Consider the following 6,927-nt stretch of genomic DNA (forward strand, 5'->3'; position numbering starts at 1 on the left):
AAATTTCATTGACATATAAATATGTTATTTATTTAAATATTATAAAATGTAAAAAATTATATTAAAGGTCCTCATTATAATTTGTCGTCTAGGACTTCGAAATTTTCAGGGCCAACTTGAGTATAATCATAGATCAACAAATCTATTAATGGAGTGGTAAAACATGTTGGATTCGGGTCACACTCCTGCCATCGACATGGCTAGCCAGGTACAGATCAACAACACGACTCAATAGGTACTAGGACATATAAGTGTTTGAACATCTAAGTGATCAAATTCACATTTACACGTGAAAAAAGTTCTTTAGAAAACATTTAACATATGCATACGTTTAAAGCGTCTAAACTATTCTAAGAGTGAAAAGCAAGTTCTCTTGACTATAAATAAGTACTTAGAGTATTTTCAAGAGACTACCTATTTATAAAAAGTATCTTATGTATAATAGCAAGAATCTTAAAATTTAGAGCAAGTTTTTTTTTTTTTTTTTTGCAATCCAACAATGCTCTTTATTTTATTCGTTTCAATGAATATTTAGTGATTTCTCCTCATTTCTTATTTAACATAATTTTTTTAATATATTAATGACCAATTCAAATGTTATTTGAATAGTTTAAATAGTAGAGTATTAAAATTTGTAACTTATTAAATGTAATTATTATTAATTAACTTATTTTAAAAGTTAAAATAGAAAATCTCTTGAAGTTTATTTTTAAGTATACACTCTCTAAAATAAAAATTATTTTGTTTTTAGAGAATCGCTGAAAAATACTCTTATAAAAGAAAATATAAATTCGTAATGAAATAGAGAGAGAGTTGTTAGAAAATTTTGTTCGATAACTTCTCATTAGATGGACTGAATCCACTTTGTGGAGAATGTTAATCATTTTTCTTCCTCTCCACCTGGATGTTGGTAAAATAAACATTGGGAAAGACAGTCGATTTTACTCCCGTTTGGCCCTCATTATTGTCAATTTTTAATGATTGGAATAGTTTTTTTTTTTTTTTAAATGTATGGTTGAAAAAGAATGAAAAGTTTTTGATTTATGTATAATATTATTTTATATAAGATTTTGTGATTGAAAATAAGAGAGAGAAAAAAGAATGGGAACGAGAATGGGTCAAATGGGGTAAATTTGCCTTGAAAGAGGTGACTGTTTGTGGTGTTGGAAAACCTTGTAAAATTATCTTCACATAAATAACATCCATCAATCACACAAATAATTGCATAATTGTATTTAAAACGTGGTCACACTTTGAATCTTGAATTCTTTATTGAACTACAGAAAATTTAATTATCATTATTATTATTATTATTTTTTTTTTTCAGAATCTTGAACTTCAAACTTAAATTTTGATCTTCAAACTTCAAGTTTTCATTCCTCGGATCCATTTCAATTTTTTTTTCCCGAAGTATAAACTTTTTCTATATTCTTCCAAGTATAAAATGCAATTGGTGAAGTGACACCTTAAAATACAAATCAAGAATTCTAAAATTTTTGGAACAAAGACAAGGAAAAGTTCAACCGAACAATTTCTATCTTCAAATGGGACAAGCCGTGCAGAACTGTTCACAATTTCATTAATCTTTGGATAAAGCTAGACATACAGAATACATTTTACAGAAAGACTACAAAAATTCAAACATGAGGTGATGTGTGGGCGAAAGGAGTAGAGAACTGTTGGTTGGAAAAAAGTGTTTAATAAATTCAATAAATTACTTATCTTTTGCCTCTTTCATCGTCACTTTTTGCATAATACAATTAAAGATGAACAAAAATTGAACCAACCCACGAAAATCAACCAATCCAAACAGACCTGTTTGGGTTAGTTTTTTCTTAAAATTCTGTTAGGTTGGATTTTTTAGAAGAATATGGGTTGAGTTGGATTGGGTTGCCAAAAAAATCCACCCAACCCAACCCTTTACTTAAGAAATAAATAAATAAATTAATTAAAAACAAATGTAAAAATCAAAAAATTGAAACCTTGTGCTCCTAGTCCACAAAGTCTGATCATTTCTCTCATATTTTCTCTTTTTCTCTAACCCTAAAGCTAAATGCCCCTCTCTATTATTCTCTCTCGTTTAAGCCAATCGACAATCACCAACTCTGTTTGTATCTAGACTTGATGCTAATCATTGACCTTTATTCCTTTTGAAACTTTTAACTTTAAATTTTAAATTGATTATTCATTTGCAAATGTGATGTCATAATATGATAATTTGAGTCTTGGTTTCAGGCTTCTTTTTTTCCTTTAAGCGAAATGATAATTTATATAATATATGAATTTTCCTTTATGCATGATTACAAGTTTTTGATCATAGTCGAAGCGTTGTGATTGATAGTTTTTATTATCGAGTATATTTTAATGATTTTTAATGTTTAAACCGATCAACTGAACCCAACCCAATTCATTGAAACTTGATTCGATTGGATTTAAACATATAAATAAGTTTGATTAGTTTGATTTTAGATCAAACCGACCGTGTTGGGTTGAATTTCGATTTAGATTGGATAAAAAATCGACCCAATCTAACCCACGCCACCTTTAAATACAATCTCTCGTAAAGGCTTCACTAACAATGACAAGCTTTGCTCACGATTACACAAGTCAATTTACTTTGATAAAAAAGAGGAAAATTGTCCAAACCCTCGTTTATATAATTATGAGATCAATCCTAGACTCCTCCAGTATAATTTTTAATTTTCACTTGTTCCACTAAATGCAAAAAATTTGACAAATCACAAAGGCAAGACAAACTAATTCCTTTTATTTTATATCCTCTTCGCTCATTATATTTGTGTACCCTCATCACCCAAATCTTTCACCCAATTAAAAATTTAAAAGCTTGAGTTAATTGTTTCAATCATTATTAAACTTATGTCTATGTCTTCAATTACTCATTGAAGTTTAAGATATTTATATTTGATCATCAAACTATAAAAAATATTGAACATTACTCACTAATATAATATTTGTTTAAAACCTTTAATGTATTTGATTACGTAACTGACAAAATGCACATGCCGCGTCACACTACTAAACCGAGGTAATCAATTTTTGGGCCTCTAAACTTTAAAAAATATCTTTGATTGCTTATTAAATTTTGAAAAACGATTTTTATTGCTCACTAAATTTTGATCACTAAACTTTGAAAAATACCTTTGGTTGCTCAATAAACATTGAAACGTCTTTATTCTTCACTAAATTGTGAAGTGATCAAATTTTGACCACTAAATTTTGATAAACGTCTTCTATTCTTCATAATAATTTTAGATTTAATGAAAATTCGTTATTAAATTTTGAATTACAATGAAAATTTAATTTAATTCTAGCCATTGTGTATTTCGTTGTAAAATTCAAATATTAAAGTTTAAATTTAATTTAATTTTAATAACAAATTTACCATGTGCAATTAGCACTCACTTTCTTTGCACAACTTTGAAAGCATTGTTTATCATAATATTTGAATTTTCCAACAAAATATAAAATAAATTTGTTATTAAATTAAATAAGATCAAAATTTTAATATTTGAAGTTACAACAAAACACACTTGTTTAATGCGGATTAAAATAAGTTTTTTAAAAATTTTTGATAAAAATAAATAAAATGTACAGCTGAAAAATTATTAATCCATGAAAAATATAATTAATATTAATCATTGATTTTGAGTTTGATAAAAATTTAAATTTAAATTTCTATTAAACAAAAGACTAAAAATTTTATTAGAATTAAATAAAATTCAAATTTCAATCCAAATTTATCGTGAATAATTAAGTTTTATATAATGGATTACACGATGCCACGTATCACTTTATCATTTGCCAGTTTAAAACACAATTAACCTTTTCATTTAATCTTTTCCCTCCAAATCATTTTATGTAATTCTTTATATACCATTTTTATATACAAATAACATAATCCTAGAATACATTTTCAAAGTGTATTAGTCAAATATCAACCATCTCAAAGTTTAATTGTCAAAATTCAATCACTAAAAATTCAAATAGCAATAAAAGATATTTTTCAAAATTTAGTAAGCAACTGAAGACATTTTTCAAAGTTTAATGGCCAAAAAATCGAGCATCTCAAAGTTTGGTAACCGAAATTCAACCATCTCAAAGTTTCGTGACCAAAATTCGACCAAGCAATAAAAAATGTTTTTCAGAATTTAGTGAACAATCGAAAATATTTTCTAAAGTTTAGCGATCAAAATTCAATCATGTCAAAAATTTTAACGGATTGATCAGATGCCACAATTAAACTTCAGCGAAGAACAATTGAAGACATAAACATAACCTCAATGACCATTGGAACAATTAACTCTAAAAGCTCATATAAAATTATCTTCTGTTCTAGAAATTATTTTGTGGGGGTAACAAATACTGTGCAATTCTTCTTCAACAACCAATTGAATTTGAATAATGCTCATCAAAAATATATATTTCAAAAAGCAAGTTAATATCACTCTTCTTTTGCAGCCTTCTCCCTTCTTTAATGCTTTTCATGTTTATTTCAATGGTAAGTGACAATAAAAAAATTATTTAGTTTCTCACTACTATAATAAAAATTAACAAAATCAAAATGCCAGAGCAGAAGTAATACAATAAAAAAAAAAAAAAAAAATTGTTGGAACAAGCAAATAAAAACGGACAATTTCATTTCAAGACAGAAGAAGAAAATATAGGACAGTTTTCCTGAATTAAACACGACGGCAATCGTGTTAAACCTTGAAGCAGCCCCCAAACTTAATTTAATCTAGGCCGGGTGAAATTGAGTTCCCACAATTAAATGAGAACTCATTGGAACGGCCATTACTCAATTTCCCTCAAAAATAAAAATACAAAATATATAAATACATAATTGTAAAGAACGTGTGAGACCTTTCTTTGAGCAGAAGAGAATGACGAATTAAATCGCTTGTGCATATAATAAAGAAAGGGCTCCCATCAGTACATGCCCGCAACGGAACCGAGAGGCAGAGACATGGCACGCTCAGTTCTCTCAATGGCAATGTTGAAGAAACCCTAGAGATTTGGGTTCATTTATAGGGCTTTGGCAGGGGATTTGTAATGTCATTTTTACCCATATAGGTATTCGCTGTACCCGGATTGATCCCTTTTGAAGTGTAATATTAAGCCCGATATTCATTAAATTAAATTATATTATATTACATTTTTCTTTCTCATATTTTTAATCACAATCTTTCATAAAATAATATTACGCGTAAATCAAAAATTTTTCTTTTTTTTTAAATCACTCATTTTTTTAAAAAACATTATTCCCCTCATTTTTATTTCCAGGTAATGGGCATCAAACATGGGCTAATATTTAGATTTATTATTATAAAGGGTATATTTAGGGGTGCAAACGAGCAGGGTGAAGCCAAAACTCGTCCAAAAATCCATGGCTTGGCTCGGGCTTTTGGCTCGAACCTTACCAAGTCAAGTGACTTCAAATTTATTATTATTATTATTATTTTTCAATCGAACATCTAGGATTGTCATTGTCTAATTCAAACAGTTGTAGGCGGGTAGTTGACATGGGCTATTTTAGCTTGCCACACTGGCTGACTCCGGCTCAGGCTCGAGTCGTCGCCTAAAAATTGGGCTTGGCTCCATCGAGCCACGAGCCAAGCCAATTAAAGCTTTTAATGGGCCGTTAGAGTTAATAGGCCAATTTGAAAACCTTAGGGCTTAGGTAAAGGGAACAATACATAACCCAGGCTTTTAAAGTACCCCATTTCATTTTTAAGAATCAAGGTTTAAATATACACAAATCAGGTCATAAATTTTATATATATATATATATATATATATATATATATATGGTATGATTACAAACGGCTCCTTAAAATAAGTAATCTGTTACAATTTCTGTTGAAGTCTCGGTCACAAATCAATGCAACATCCCAAAAAAAGAAGTTCGAGCAATCGTAGGAAGAAAATCATTCACATTACCGAAATCGTATTTGATAGCAATCAGAATTAATTGATCCGTAATCAAGCAACATTCGTTCTTCCGTAATCTGGATTACAATCAGGTATGTGATTCCAATTTTGAAATCCTATGACAGCGTCTGTATTCATCGTGTGGGTTCGAATTCAACCAATTCATGTTAAGGCATTACGATTTACAGACAGTAGCCTATGTGACTCAGCTGCATTATGATTGTGGACGCCAAATAATTACGTTATTGACAGTTACATATGTGACCGGTCTCAATATGTAGCATGAATTTCAATGTGTGACCGTCATAGGTGATTGGGATTGACTGCATGTGGTAGAGTTCTACGTATGATACAGAATTTTTTGTATGTGACCTTAAGTTGTATATGAAATCATACTTTCTGTCAGTGCCAAGAACTATATAAATGTGACCATAGTAGATACCTTAAACTGATATGTAACTGATTTTCTCATATAAATCCTGCGATTTTCCTTTTGAATTTTGCTGAAATGGGATATGTGCATGTTTGCTTGTTATACAGGTCACAGTCAGCACTGGTGATGGTTGATCATAATTGTTCTTATATAAAGTTTGTGGAAATAGCAGTGATTGAGTTCAATCTAGATCCTACTAAGGTAGCTGTCACAATGACTTACACACTGAATGTTGATCTACCTCTAGTAAGAATAAGTAGTAATAGTAATGTTCAAACATACGTGACTCTAAAAACTGTAGAGTGTGACCCGTCAAAGTACCTCATAAACATTGAGGTGACATCTACAGAAATAGGGCATGAATCGCTCAGTTCTATGTTGGACAATCCAAATGCACTTTATGTGCAATCTAGTGTAGGGGTGTATCCGTTGCAGAATATAACAACTGACATATGTGATGCAGTTGTAGAAACATCCCATCTCATGGATGAAAATTTGGTCACAATTGTTTCCATTCCTGATGCAATGAGTATAGAAGAAGGCAG

The sequence above is a fragment of the Olea europaea genome, unplaced genomic scaffold (assembly GCF_002742605.1).
Source record: "Olea europaea var. sylvestris unplaced genomic scaffold, O_europaea_v1 scaffold807, whole genome shotgun sequence".
Classification (NCBI taxonomy): Eukaryota; Viridiplantae; Streptophyta; class Magnoliopsida; order Lamiales; family Oleaceae; genus Olea; species Olea europaea.